The 14,552-nt window shown below is 34.9% G+C and overlaps 1 protein-coding gene across 16 annotated transcripts in view; it reads left to right on the top strand.

Annotated features, from left to right (window-relative positions):
• The window catches only part of ERC2 (ELKS/RAB6-interacting/CAST family member 2), a 547,528-nt gene that overhangs the window by 492,652 nt on the left and 40,324 nt on the right, over positions 1-14,552 (top strand). Inside the window, exon 21 of one of the 16 annotated variants that reach the window (XR_014696360.1) lies at positions 11,496-11,575. The exons of the other annotated variants lie outside the window; for them this stretch is intronic. The gene's annotated coding sequence lies outside the window, so the exon portion shown is untranslated. The remainder of the gene's footprint in view (positions 1-11,495; positions 11,576-14,552) is intronic. 16 annotated transcript variants of the gene reach the window in all.

Here is a 14,552-nt window from a genome sequence, read left to right as displayed (position 1 = left end):
CTCTTCTAACTTTCCTTCTGAAATTTTCTACGTCAGCTATGCAGTTACTTTGACTACTTCCTTCTACTAAATTTCTTCAGTGAATCTAGACCCTTGAGCTGCAAGTACCATTTGGTATAAACATAGGATCTTTTTCTCTTTGTGGGCATCTTAACTTTGCTGTGCAGAATGAGGTACAGTCCCTTTGTCTGTAATATATTTCATTAGTTCCCAGAAGACAATAACTTGCTTTATTCCCATTTTAAAAGGATTAATTATATTCAGGAAAACAAAAAAACAAACAAACAACAACAACAACAACAAAAACTCGCTCAGATAGCAAACAGAAAAGGAAACCAGATGTTGCAGAGTTACTTCACCAGTGTTATTTGCAGACAAATATCTAAGTTATGTGACTTATTTCTTTTTGTGAAACCTGTGGAAGCTGGCTACTGAGTGAATAAAATATCCAAAGTATATATAAAAATATATTTTACCTGATAGTACCATTCTTTTACCTAACTATTACAGGTAAGTACTTTATTAGTTCTTGGCCAACAAATCTGCAAAAGTATTTGATTAGGATATTAACAGTTTCTAAGGCATGTTGTGTCCAGTCATGGATCATAAATAGGTTTTTATCGCATAAGGCATGTTTCCAACAGTTTCAGCTTTGTGTGCTAATGAAATAGTATAGTGATAAACCTGTGCAAATTTGTTTTTCATACAGATGCAGAATATAAAATAATGAATGTTTAGAACAGGCAGATGAATTCATTATCTGAACACAAGTATTTAAACATATTTCAATGAGAGCAAGCTTCTCTTCTAGAAATGCTGTTTTGTAAAACAGGCACATGGAATTTCTCTTTTAGAAATGCTTTGTATAGGCTGTTAAGAAAATAATTGAGAGCTAGCATGTGTTTCTAAACCTGTTTTTATATGTTTTAACTAAATTTAATGCCGTTTAGTACCTGTAGGATTTGTAAGACATGTTCTTACATACTTTGGAAGTACAGAAGCTTCCTGTTCCAGTCCTTAAAGGACAAACAATAACTGTATTGACCTTTTCATCATTTCTATGTTCTTGTCATCTTAGAAATCCTGAACTGTGGTATCTCCCTAAATTTGTCTCCCAGCTGTTTTCTTGAGCACTTAGAGTTCATTTTCTGCCAACCACTACTGTCAAAGATAATACACCTCAGGTTAACAGAATTTTTCTAAGTGTTGCAGTATTGCAGTTAGTAATAATGGGTTTAAGTTGAGCCAGGGGAGTTTTAGGCTAGATGTTAGGAAGAACTTCTTCACTGAAAGGGTTGTGAGGCACTGGAACAGGCTGCCCAGGGAAGTGGTGGAGTCACCATCCTTGGAAGTCTTCAAAAGATGTTTAGATGTAGAGCTTAGGGATATGGTTTAGTGGAGGGCTGTTAGCGTTAGGTTGGAGGTTGGACTCGATGACCTTGAGGTCTCTTCCAACCTAGAAAATTCTGTGATTCTGTGATTCTGTAATATCTCAGCACTTGTATGGCTCTGCCTAGTATTCAGCTTTGGCTAGCTAATTCAAGGAAATGTCTTCTCTCTATTTTGCCATATTTGCTCTTTTAATGTTTTTCATCCTGCATATCAGTCTCTCCTTTCTTGTGGCTTCTACTGCCTCTTCATTCTCTTCTGTGGTCTTTCTGTTCTGTTCTCCTTTCCCTCTACACTCTTTTCCAGCTGCAATATTCCTTCCAGGTTTTCAGATACCAGCTTCATTTGATTATTTTTTAAGCCTCTCTCTTTTCCCTTCTTTTTTTTCCTCATTAGTAACATGCAGGTTCTTCAGACTCTTCTCTTTAAAACTTAACCCCTGGCTTTCCTAGGTTATGTAGTCTATCACCAGCCATTTTATTTTATTTTATTTTATTTTATTTTATTTTATTTTATTTTTATTTTATTTTTCCCACTTTTTTTTTTTCACTTTTCCAAGAGGCACAGTAATTTTATAACAGTTGTGTTACAGCAGTTTTCATAGTTCTGTTCTGACCTTCCAATTTCCTGTCATTTGGTCCATGCAAGTGCTCAATATGATGGACTCTGAGCTCAGCAGAGTCAGGGAAAGTATGTAGTTTCTGTCACCAGAGTTGGTAATAATCTGTTCCTCTTTTTTTAAATACCATTTCCCATTTATGGGAACCCATTATTGCTGACAGTTTATTGCAAAGAGGCATCATTCTTAAATGTACATTTGTCTGAAGAAATTTTTGCACTTTCTTTTACTATATGCAGTAATTTTTGCTTTATATACCTATTTCCCTTGTCTAAAAGTAACTTGCAGAAATGGTGATAAATGTTAAATGGTTCTTGTAATATTGTTAGTTAATTTCAAAACTGAGTAAAAGCAATGATGTTTTCATTGTATCTCAGCACTGAGGAATGCCCAACTTTCATCCTAACAGAGTTGTTTAGTTCTATGTAAGCCTAAATTTTTTGCCCTTGAGAGATATCTTACTGTCACCTGCTCTTAATAGTGGAAAGCTATTTTTTCAGCCCAAAATTTTTGTTTTGTTTTAGAAATGAATCTTTTTCTTTTCTTACTCTTTAGCAGACGTCTTTGATGCAGACAGAATCCACTCAGTGTAAAATAAGTCAAAGCCTGAGATACTATTAAACATCCCTTTAGTTGAAATATATCCAATTCTAGATAAGCAACTTAAATCTTCTCATTCCTGCACTTGTTCTCTATTTCTCTGTTAACCAGATACCTAGATTTCCAGGCAAGCAGTTCTACTGGCTGCATCATGAGCTTCTAATAGCTAGCATTTTGCTGATGAATAAAAATGTAGTGGTAGGTAAAGTTATTTAAAACATTCTCTCAATAGAAATATCTAAGAATATTTAATCTTGAATTACAGATACACCAATCACAGACAGTAAGTTAATGCTGTTTAGCATAAAGTAGAATTAAAAAACCTAAATGTTTCTCCTCTCTGCTAAACAATTAGCAGAATCTATTTAACTCAGAATGTCAGAAAACCTTTAAAGCTGTACTGGGTAAATACAGTCTGGATTTATTTGGGTGTAAATAAGAATGGCTGTCATATTCACCAAGCTGCAGTTGGCTTATACCTAAATAGCTTTATTTATTTTATTTATTTTTTTTTTTTCCTTAAATAATGCCCTGTTTATCTTTAAAGGGTACACAGATGTAGGGCCAAATCAGATTTTGCTTGAAAGGAAGGAAGGAATGCATAAATAAATGCATTAGTACCTAGTTCAAGCATATTGTTTTAAACTCTGTGGGGCTTTTTGAAATAATGATTGAGAATATTGCCAAGTTCTTCCAGTAGATATGATTCTTCAGGGTGAAAAAGAAGCAGGAGGCAAATACTACAGGACTAAGAACAACTTTGAAAAAAAAAAAAACAGATATATAAAGCAGGAAACAAATCTCAAGGTGTTTTACATTTATTTCCCTTGTCCTTTTACAACCAAGAAACCGCAGCCCTACAGAAATCCCATGGAAGCCTTGGGTATATGGCATCTCTGAAAGTCCTACAGTATGCATGTCAAAATAGGAAAAGAATGGCTGCAGGTATTTTTTCATATCTGGGAATATTTTGTCTGGGAACATATGGAAGACCAAGAGTTGGCATCTTACCCAAGTCATTCTCATCAGCTGCCAGCGAAGTACTGCACTGCAGCATATGTGCTTCCAACCCCATCGATATAAAAAGCTTCCAGGCCCTATCTCTAAAACTGACCTCTCAAATACATTTCTCTTATGTCATGCACTACATTATGCATAGTTTTGAATCTCCTTGGTATCTCCTCCTGTATTTATGCATTCTGTCTCCAAGTCTCCTCTCATGTGGCAGCTTAGCTGGGACTGCCATGTGGTAATATGAGTATTATAATCATAGCCTCATACTTTGCACAGAGGAGTTTCTTAAATATTTGCCCCGTACTCATAACATAGGTGTGAAGATTACAGATAAATGGAAAAAAAATCTTCTGCACAATTTCTTTGCTTTCATCGTCATGTTTCAGAATCATTCATCTGACTTTTTCAAGTGGTACTTGGAAATGTGTACTCTTTCATTCTCCTTATTCTGATGGTGCAATGCCCTCTTAGGTAGGGAGCATTTGTGTTTTTTAGAAAGTCTATAGCATTTTTCTGCTTCTCTTCTTCCCCTGAAGTTTTTTTCACTTCCAACACTGTAGGTTCTTCAGGGCTTCGTGTCTTTTTTTTAAAAACAAGAACTAATTCTACTGATAACACATACTGTGTCCTATTAGAACAGAGCTGTTCTGTGTTTCAGCTGGCCTTTTGATGCAGCATCAGGCACCTAAACATTAGGTGTCCCTTACTGATGCTAGAAAAATGCCAATTAAAGAGATAGTGATAGATGTGACCTAATTAACAGAACTCTTGACATAGAACTAGGATGTATTAGATTTATCTTTCTGCCTTCCCTCAGGTTCAGATTGAAGATCTGCAAACTGCAAAGTGATCTACAGGGCGTGTCTCTAGACTAAGAATATCTGTGCTGGATTTGACACAATGTAACATAATAATCTGTAATTCTCGGCAGAAACCGTAGGATATTTTCACTTGCCTAGTTACCTGAACTAATCTGTTGTGAAACCACATCTTCATGTCTTCATGTCTTTTAACAGGAAGTATAATCAAAAATCCCACAGAGAGGATACCCATTTACACCAAAACCTTGATAAGTTACTTGCTGCAGAGCCATGGAGATGAGAGTAGGAGGAAAAAAAAAAAAAAAAAAGGTCCCATGTTTTATCGTTTTATCCCATTTTCAAAATGCTGATTAGAATGTTAATAAATGAATAGGGATTGATTTTTTGTATATATGCAAATATACACCTTATGTATGAAAATTATATGGAGGATAATAATTAACTATAGTAAAATGTGCATGACATCTCTTTCTGATTATACCATGATTTTTGCTTACAAAAATAGCAGATCTCAAATATTTATAAGCTAAGTTGAGGGTTTGTTGTGGTTTAACCCGGCCGGCAGCTAAACACCACACAGCCGTTCGCTCACCCTCCCCCCTCCCTCTCTGGGACGGGGGAGAGAAATGGAAAATGAAGCCCGTGAGTTGAGATAAAGACAGTTTAATAAGATAGGAAAATAATAATAATAATAATAATAATAATAATAATAATAATAATAATAATAATAATAATAATAATAATAATACAATGATGATAGTAGTACTACTAATAATAATGTGTACAAACAAGTGATGCATAATGCAATTGCTCACCACCCGCTGACCGATGCCCAGCCTAACCCCAAGCAGTCCGGCCCCCCTCTCCCAGCTAGCCACTACTATATATTGTTTAGCATGACGTCAGATGGTATGGAATACCCCTTTGGCTAGTTTGGGTCAGCTGTCCCCTGTGTCTGTCCCCTCCCAGCTCTTGCTGCACCCCCAGCCTGCCTGCTGGCGGGACAGAGCAAGAAGCTGAGATGTCCTTGGCTTAGTATAAGCACTGCTCTGCAACAATTAAAACATTGGTGTGTTACCAGCACTCTTCTCATCCTAAGCCAAAACATAGAATTCTACCAGCTACTAGGAAGAAAATTAACTCTGTTTTAACTGAAACCAGGACAGGTTTTTTTTATATATATTTTTATATAAAAGGAAAGTTTTTACTCAGCTTATTTATGGACCAGAATATCATATCTTTTTATTCTACATAAATATTTATTTATTTATTTATTTATTATCCTGATAATGTAGAAGAATGTTTTTTAAGTAAGGTCCGTATGTTTGTATGTGTACTAGACAAGGATGATTAGTATTTCTATGTTTGCATTTCTATGTTTATACATATATGTATGTTATTTATTTTATATATACTAAGCAAGTGTGAGCACTATGCAAAGAGCTGTCTAAACTTGTTTCTATGTTCTAGTCCTGTTTACAGCCCCTTGCAGTATTTTAATGCAAATAATAAATAGGAAACAAACAAACAAACACACACAACACACACAAAAAAAAACTCCACTAGAATTAGTAATTTAGCAGCATTTTTCACCCTGATCTAGTAATTTGTTTCCCTACTGTACAGCTCTGGACAGGAAATAACTGTAATGGCCATTACTAGGGTAACAGCTGTTGGTTTATTGATTTTTGGACTAGGTTTCCAGAAGCCTAGTCCAAAACTGTCCTCTCCCTGTATTGATTTTTATGGGATATTCAGATTTCTTAGTACAATTAGTATTTCTTTTTCTCCTAGTGAGGGTTGATTGTATTTTTCTTCTGTATCTATCTATAGCATTCACTTTCTCTGTTTTTGCTTTTTCTTATTTATGCAAGTCAGAACTTCAACATTTCCCCTTATTATTGCTATTCCTGTAAAGAACATTTCTACGTAGACACCCATATAGGAATTTTTCTACCCACTGAAATCTTGCATCTACTAGATCCTGGAACTGAATATCATCTCATTACAAACAAACAAAAGAATGGAATTTTAAATGGCTTTCTACAGTATATGTTTCATCAGTTAGACTCTCAGCAATAAAATATTTGACATGTAATTGACATATAATTTGACATATTATAAATTTATTTGATACAGAATGCCCATGCTTGAAATTCATTTATTTGTGTCTATTGTCAATTTTCTATTTAGCCCATGAGTATTTTAAGATTTGGGAGTAATTCAGAATACACTCATTCTTCTTCCTTTCAACAGAAAAATTATTATGAATTGAAGTTGGCTGAGGCTGCCAAATTACTTAGTTAATAATTAAATCAATTTACAACATGACTTAGAAATATCTTTAAAAAATAATATTTGAATCATCTAAAGACAGCTTAGAATCTTTTCTAAATGAGGAATGAATTACTGAAGCACTGAAACAATTTCAATCACAAATCCGTCCTTCCCTGCTTTTGTGTTGTTCACAACAAAAGTATTTGTTACCTGTTTTCAATTTATGTTCTGTATTTCTGTTTTATACCCTCACTTTGGAAACAGAAGATCTGGAAATACCTAATGGCAAGTCTTAATTTTCTTGAAGCTGGCAAAATATTTTTTAGCTCATCATTAATCAGTTAGTAATGATTTGTATTACCTAAAAAAATATGAAACTAACTGTTAAGAGAATAAATAATAGAATACAGGAAATTAACTGGTGCATGGGTTGCATTCTTTCTTTCTGGATAAAAGTGTGTAGCATACATATCAAAGCTCAGTCATGTACGACTTCCAATAAGCATTCTGTCAAATACAGTAATAGGTCTGCTATGCTATGTAAATCCAAGCTGCTGAACAGTTAGTAAACAGCAGTTAGCTAAATGGCATTCTTTTGAAAGCTTTTAAGTTAGCACTACCACAGGATACATAGTTAATAACAAAAACAGCTGCATAGACATTCTTGGATGCCATAATTAAACTGATAAATCTGCAGTGACATTTATCTGTCATGAAAAGATCTGCTATTAGTGGATTTTTTTCTTTAGTGATCATTTGTATATTTATAGCATCTTGTTGAAGAATGAAACTCTATGCTTAAAAGCCATGTGAATTTTTTATAAGCATAGAAAAGAACTATATTTTTGTTTAGAGTTTTCTTGGAAAAATATTTTCCAAGAAATAGCAGAAAAATTGCTAATTTTCTCTAACATTTTGATAAACTAAATATTTTTACCATAAGAACTACAACTACTGTTAATTTCATCATTGCCAATCCATGCACACAAACAGAAATTTCTTTCAGAAAAAAAAAAAAAAAAAAAAAAAAAAAGACTGCTATATATATGACCTACTAAATCATTATTGGCAAAAACATGAAATTCTTAGTATTATGGCTTGTGTAGGAGTGTGGTATCTTTCTTTTAGTCCTACAGTTCACCTTTCATTTGAATGGATATAAAAATCTCTGAAGAAAGAATCAGGTTGAGTATTAAATATTCTTTATATTCCAGATCATCTTCAGATGCCAGCTAGATTTTCCAGTCTCTCTGCAATTGAGAACAAATAGACAGAAGTACAGAAGCCATTGCTTTCATATTGTTTTCCCTTCCTCTTGTTAATATCTGTTACTTTGTCTGATTTTAGGTTTGGAATTTTTTGGGGTCGTTGGGGGTGTGGAGAGAGTTGTGTGCAGTATGTGCAGGTTTCAGTTCCTACTGAATTCCTACCAAAAGCACTTTCTTTTAAAAGTATTGAACTTCTGCCTACAGATCAGAGGGTCCAGTTCACATCTTGTGTCCTGGAAGCTGTCCAGTTTCCTGAGAGCTTCACTAATTCAAGAAATCTGTTCTGATTTTGAGACCAGTAGCAAACTGCAGTAACAAATGAGAGCTTGGGCCAGTACATGGGGAAATTTAAGATATGCAAAGAACAAATACAAATGAATTTGAGATTAGCTTAGTTACTGCTAAACAAAACCTAATGGAAATATTCCTTGGTTAGGATTGGCCACAGTGATAGTGAATTCTCTCCAAATAGGATGGCTGCTTTTGCTAAAGGGTTCAACCAATGCTCGTATCTGGCTATTTTTGATAGGAGTTTCTACTGTTGCAAAGATAATTTTAAATTAATGTTGATGTAATAACAACTGTATAGTTTCTAAAGAAATGTGAACAAAAGTTCATTTCACGGGTGCTTGGATCATGGATTGTACTGATCTTTTCACTTCCTAATTGATGTATAAATCAGATGGATGGACTTCCATTTTAACATTTCCATTTTCTTTAACGATAAATCAGTGTTGCTTTTGAAGAGTTTTTGTTTGTTTGTTTTTTATTTTAGCACTGCATTTTGAGAGAGAGGTTCTCAGTCCATGTATTGTTCATGTTTCCTATTCTGATGCGTATTTGACAAATCTTCTTCATTGGTGGTCATTACAAATGATTTTCACTTTCTCCTTGTTATGATATGTAACAAATTAAGGAAGTTAATGACTTAGGCTAGTCATGTGATGGAAATCTGTAATAACTCATCATGCATGCATGAATGTTATAATCGTGGTTCAGAAAGCCTGTGGAAATTTTGGCCCAAAGTATTTTGGAAAATGTTTCCAAAGTCTGCTGAGCTCTTTTCTTCTTCCAGATTAGTGGTTTCTCTCCGAGTGTAGGTTAACTTTCACATTTTTTCCAGCTCTGCGTAAAACGCCTGATTTACTTCAAAATTCACTTTTTGTGAAAGCAGAGCTTTCATTAATTTATTTTAAAAAGATAATATGTGACTATGATATGGGATTGCAAGTACAGTTGTTTCATTCTTATGTCTCAAGACATTCACCCGTACAAAAGATGGCATTGTGCCAGTTTCAGGAACATTGATGTGACTTCCAAATGGCAGCTTCCAGGGGAGCAGGAATGCAGCACTGCTTATGCTGGTCCGGAGTGGCTGGAGCCCAGGCAGTCCTGCTCTGAGGTGTCACCCAGCAGTGGCTGCTGCTCTATGGTAACAGCTGCTCAGTGCAGTTCAGCTACACAAGACAGGTCTGCCTGTCTTTCTGAGAACTATCAGCATCGCTGCAAGTGTAGGCTTTTTTTCAAATTGTGTGTTGTGTTCATGAAAAACAAGGCGGTTGCAATAGCTGGCCTTAGCACGTGGAGCAGAAGGATGAAAATGCAAGATGTGTTTCCCTACTGGTAACCCCTTGGCAGGAGGCAGGTCTGCGTGACATGCTCTCCTTACTGCGATCACACCACCCTCAGGTCAAGTGGCCCACGTGAGTGTCAAGAAAATAACATCAGTGAAATGACGGAAAGCAAATCATCTGGTTTGCCTGTACTTCTAAGAGATTGCTTTGTAAGCAGCATGACATTTTGCTATGGGTGTTAAAATATTTGTGGCATACCGTAAGTGAAGAGTTGTATGTGGGTAACACCGCACCTAAGATCTTGTACCTAAGTACTGCCCCTGACTGCATCTGGCATCTGTGTGTGTGTGTGGCTTTCAAACTCTTGTAGAGAAGTGGCTGGGCACTCAGCTAAGAGAGAGCTCTGCTTCCTTTTTTTCAGGATTCAGTATATGTTACTTGTTTCAGCTTTAGCGTCTTACAGTATATAAAAATTATCTTTATACAAGGATAATTAGGAACATTTTTGTTGAAAAATCCAAATTTGTTTCCAAAAGAATGTTTTGAAAGGTGCAACGCTGTGTGCAAATTCAGGTCAGATTTGGTGAACAGATGTGCACTTTCTTTTAAGAAATGTTTTTGAAAAGTTTTAAGCATTTGTTTATTCTATATAGAAATAGGATGAATTCATTGACAAGCACAGCAGGTTTTCTATCACAATGTTGAACCGTGTGTGCACTATAGAGTATATACTTCTGCATTTTTTCCTTTTATAATATGCCTAGTTTTACTGCATGTTTGTATTAATTTACATACATTTCATATACATATGGTCTGTCATTTAATTCTCCGCTGCGTCATTACACAAGAATGCCAAAGCTGATTCTAATTGTTCAGCAAACTGAAGGAATTTAGGGAGGTTGCCCAGAAATTCAATGTTACTTAAATAAAATACACATGTATTTTAAACCTTTTAACAGACACATTCTGTGCCATATCCCCTTTACTAATATTAAAATAAGACTTATCAGCACAAGCTGCATAAGGTTGTGCTGCTGGAGCCAAATCCATAGATCAGCATCCAGGCCACGAGCCTGCAATCAGTTACACTTATGTTGAACTTCATGCACATTTGTCATTCTTTTGAAATCAGCAGGATTATTCACCTCCGAAAGACAAGTATGTGTGGAACTGATTCTGTGAGCAGACCCTTCATTATTGTTGATTTCATTACAAATCTGAGAACAGGAAGAGGAAAATCTGCACTAGGACCACAAAATTTAGGTCTTAGGGATCATAGTAGACAAAACTTAGGTACTCTGTCTGCTGGTAGTCACTGAAAGAGAAAACGATCACTCAAGTAACATGCATGGTAAGTGGTGGAAGGCGTGTTCTGGGGGATAAAAGAGATTACGGAGAACAAGAGAGCTGAAAGTTATTCCATTGGTTCCCTAGCTGAGCTGAAGCTTTTGAGGTCCTGCGAAAAATCACAAGCACATCATGAAGGGAATGGTGGAAGAACAGTAGAATAAGTGTAGAAGGAAAGATTAGATTTTTTTATTTTTTTTTAAGGTTCTTAACATCTGGATCTAGTAAATATTTTGATGTTACATTTTCCCAAGCTGGTTAGTTGAACCTGAAGAAGGATATGTTTTGGCTCATCCTAAATGGTAATGTTAATATCATCTAGGAAACATTTGTTTTCCCCAGACACTGCTTTGTACGTTGTTCCTGGTTGTGCTGGATGCTGTTTGCATTGTCATGTCTGCTATATTTGCAGATTTTTATTTATTTTTTAGTATTAGTGCCAGTATTTAGCAACAGCATTTTTAAATGTATCTAGAAGTATAATATTAATGATATTATTTCCTTCAGTTCTTGATGAGATTTTGTTTGCAAATTTGGGATTGATTCTCTTAATAATATTCATGCCCTTCCTTCACTCCCCAAATAGAAAACCAATAACAGCTATGAAGACATTAAGACAGGCTAAGTGAAATCTTCAGCTACATTATATGAACATAACTGCTGCAGGTAATTAACGCCTTTCATTTTGAGAAATGATTTGAAGCACTTGAGGGAATTTGGAATGATATTTTACATTTTATTCCAACTAGTAATGTAGAAAGGAAATGAAGTAAGACTGATTTTATTTTCCGTTTTTTTGCTGTCTCTCTTCTCTCTCTGTTCTTTCTCTTGTTGAAAAACTATTGTCATTTATGTCATTAAAACATAGAATTATTGCCCACAGACTTTCAGTGAACCACAGCTGTTGACCTTTTTTGTCAAAAAGCTTTGAATACAAAGCTACATTGGGAACATTTGTAGCCTGTGGACTATGACAGTACTGTAGACTTCTCTCCTGTCCTGACAGAAGAGAGTGCCAGAGGGTGTGCTCACATAGTTACTACATTATTTTCTGGCAATTGTAGTAAATATTTCCTTGCCTTTGGTTTTTCTGCCTCATCTCAAGTGTACAGTCATCCTTCAAACCTATTATACCACCTTCTCAATACTGTGGCTTTGTCCTTAGGCTACATAGTCTATTGTTTAAAATGTTTACCAGAGCTGTACAGATATTAAATTAAGCATTGCAGCTTAACGTGGAATGTGTGGATACTTGAAGCTGGATTTTAGAAGTTGTCTTGATTTCCTTGCTGTGTAATAGTATATTACATTGAATGGGAAGGAAAGTTAAATTTTAACCTTTTCTAATACAGGAAATGCTAATTTTCAGTGGAGGCTTATGAATATTAAATTAAATACTGAATGCTAAACATGTGAAAAACTCAAGATGTCTTTGCTTGAAATATGCCATAAACTCTTTTATTTTTCCGGGTGATTAAATTAATCACTTTTCAGTAGCGCACACCAGCTGCTGCATCCACAAGTAAACCAAGTACTTTCCCACAGTACATGCTGTATATTTCATTCTTGTAGCATTTTATTTTGACAGGTAATCTTTATTCTTCTGCATATGAAATCAAAATTCAGAAGATGAATAAAAGTTAAAGATTAATTACAGTGTGTTTTACAATTTCTGTGAATTTGGATAGGGCTATATTTTTACTGACAAAAGCAAAGGCAAATACAAAGCTCCATTTCTAAAACGTAGTCTACTCATAGCTACTCATAGTATGAAGGCTCATGTTTGGAACTAATTTCTTTCTTTGTACAGCTGATGTTTCCCCAGTCTTTCTCTTGTGAATGTATGAGAAAAGCAGGAAGAGTAGGGGTGGAAGGGAATTATGCTTTTTTTTTTCCTTAGGATAATTTTCTCTGTGCAACTTGATCTGTCTTCACTATACTTATGAGATTTTGTGAAAAGAGAAGAAGCAATATGATGTGAATGCAAAAAATCACACGTTTTCATAACTGAACTTTCTAAGCATTACCATAATTGTAAGCATACACTTTAAATAGTCTTTTCACCTAGAGAGTAAGCAGGTACTTTTTTTTTTTTTTTTTTTTTTTTTTGGTATCCTCAGTCAATTCCACTTAGAAGTGCAAGGAACAGAAATTTTACTTGCAATTCAACTGCTATTTTGAAATTATACTTGCATAAGAGAGGCTGCTTTCAGAAAAAAAAATAAAAATAATAAAAAAAAATATTTTTATATGCTTCCCTCCCTTTTCTATAATAGGATAATAGGCTTTGAACACAACGTTTTTGGGTATCCTGAAAATCAAATTTAGGATTAGTATTTGAAATATTTTGCATCCCAAAAGCCTTAACCTATGAGCAAAATGTGAGTCGCAGAGATCCAGCTTCTGGTTACTCCAGATCCCAGGAATTGATATTAGGGACATGGGGGCTGCAGTGATTAAACAGGAATGTTGTTTGACTCTGCTTTAGGTAGAACCAAAGAACTATAGTAATGTCCAAAAGACTATATTGAAAGAAAGATGAAGAGCAGGAACAAGCATTAATGATATGACTTAAGATCATTTCACAAAAATTAAGGATAAGCTTTCACCCCAACAAACTTTTCTTCTCAATTAGTGGCAATACTACTGGAAGACCTTTGTGTTGAAATGTCTAGACTTATTTAAAACTAGAATATCTATTTTCCAATGATGTTATTGTATTTAATACAAAAACTGTTAGTAGTATATGCAACATATAATTTTTCTTTTTTTTTCTTTTTTTTTTTTTTTTCATGTCCATGTGCTTTGTAGGCTGCAGTGAATTAACCGCATTATAAAAGGCATTCTGCGTTGTCATTTTTTACTGCTTACATTATTAGTAGGCCTGTATCTCACCATAAAAGGCTGCATGCTAGTTGCTGAATGCTCCACATGCTGCCTGGAATGCTCCATAACTGCAAGCAGCAAGCTAAGACACCTTGCTGCAAAAATGCTGCCTCCACTCGTATTTTTTGGACTAGCACATGTGATCATTCAAGTGGCTTAAAAAAAATAGCATCCATACAAATCGTGTAAGTGAAAAAGCTAAATGGCTGAGGATGCACTTCAAAGCATGGGAATGAGTGATGGGTCTTCAGTGCTGGAACAGTGTGATGGAAAAAGAGGGTAGGCAAATTACGGTAATGGCTCCTTATACTAATTCTGAACAAAGCACTTAATGGCTCCTTATACTAATTCTGAACAAAGCACTTAAGCTATGTCAGATTTATGGTGGTGTTTGAGTAGAACAGCTACATTGTTTGCACTCAAATCCATCTTGTTGTCCTAATTTAATATATTGTTATACAAAAGAGAACCAAAATTTTTCCTTTCTATTGGTGGTTGTTATGGGACATCTATTTTATTTTTGTATTATTGCAGGGAGAACAGCATAACAGAAATTATATCCAGGAATAAAATGCTAATTATATACATAAACCTATATCTAAATCCTTCATAATAGTCTAGGAAGCAAAGGGAAGGTGTTTTCTGTTATCATGGTGATCTTGTCCCTCTTTGTTTTAGCAAATCTCCAAAAATATAAAGCAATTATAATACATAAAAAAATAACGTGTAATACTGTTACTAAGAGGCCAAAGCAATG

This window comes from Aythya ferina (assembly GCF_964211825.1).
Source record: "Aythya ferina genome assembly, chromosome: 10".
In the NCBI taxonomy this organism is placed as follows: domain Eukaryota; kingdom Metazoa; phylum Chordata; class Aves; order Anseriformes; family Anatidae; genus Aythya; species Aythya ferina.
This window is presented reverse-complemented; position numbering and strand designations above follow the sequence as displayed.